This window comes from Ahaetulla prasina, chromosome 15, assembly GCF_028640845.1.
Source record: "Ahaetulla prasina isolate Xishuangbanna chromosome 15, ASM2864084v1, whole genome shotgun sequence".
NCBI classification, from domain to species: Eukaryota; Metazoa; Chordata; class Lepidosauria; order Squamata; family Colubridae; genus Ahaetulla; species Ahaetulla prasina.
The window spans coordinates 18,409,542-18,410,577 of NC_080553.1; positions in this window are offsets into that span (position 1 = coordinate 18,409,542).

A 1,036-nucleotide genomic window follows, 5' to 3' on the forward strand; every position below is an offset into this window, starting at 1 on the left:
AACTCCAGTGATGTTCGGATACGAAGAGTGCTAGTTGCTTTTTCTGCCTACACACAATTCAAGGTAAACCTGCGATACGTCCAATATACACCCAACAATTTCTACAAAAGTCACCAAGGAGGTGGCATTTATGGATGGTTGTGTTGCTGACGTAGGTAATCCAAGTCGGCTCAATCCCCATTAAATGCAATTTACCTTCACCTCGGTCCCATCTCAGAGTAGAATCAACACAGTCACAATTATTTTGTCCTTTCTTTTAAATCAGTTTAAAGTGGCCGTTGGCTATAACTGGTTTTAGCGTTTGGTCCCACCTGCCAAATCAGCTTCAAAGGAGGCCAGCAATGATCTCTAAAATTCACCTCTTTTTGCAGCCCTGTGGAATCTACCATTCATTTTCCTTGTTTTTAGTGTTTTTCTACAAACGACGCACAGGAAGTTCAGGCTGAATAATTAATCCAACTATTATTGTGTAATGTGCGAAGGGAATCTGCTTGACCTGATCTTAATGACCCCCCCAAAACCTTTTCTGAAAACTTCTCCATGGGCAAAATTGAGTCTTCCATAACCGGCTGCCCTTCATATGTATTGGGCTACTGTTGTCTCCATTTAGGTTGCCTTTCGATAAACAGCAATAATTCTCAAGCTTGGCAACTTTAAGTCATGTGGACTTCAACTCCCAGAATTCCCCAGCCAACATGGGTTGATGGGCATAGTACAGCGGAGAGAGAGGGAGGGAGAGAGAGAGAGAGAGAGAGAGAGAGAGAGAGAGAGAGAAATAGGGAGGAAGGAAAAAGGAGAGGAAGGAAGGACTACAAACCTGGCATTAGATGCAGCTTCAGAGGATAATCCAGGGCTGGAAGGGACCTAGAGGTCATCTAGTCCAACCTTGCTCCATCAGGACATTGTTAGTGAGTTTCTGTCTTTTGATCCCCCAGTCACATAACCACGCCTGCCCAGCCACGCCCACAGAACCGGTAGGAAAGAAATTTAGATTTCACCACTAGTTTAAAGGTAATAAACATGCCATATTCTGATA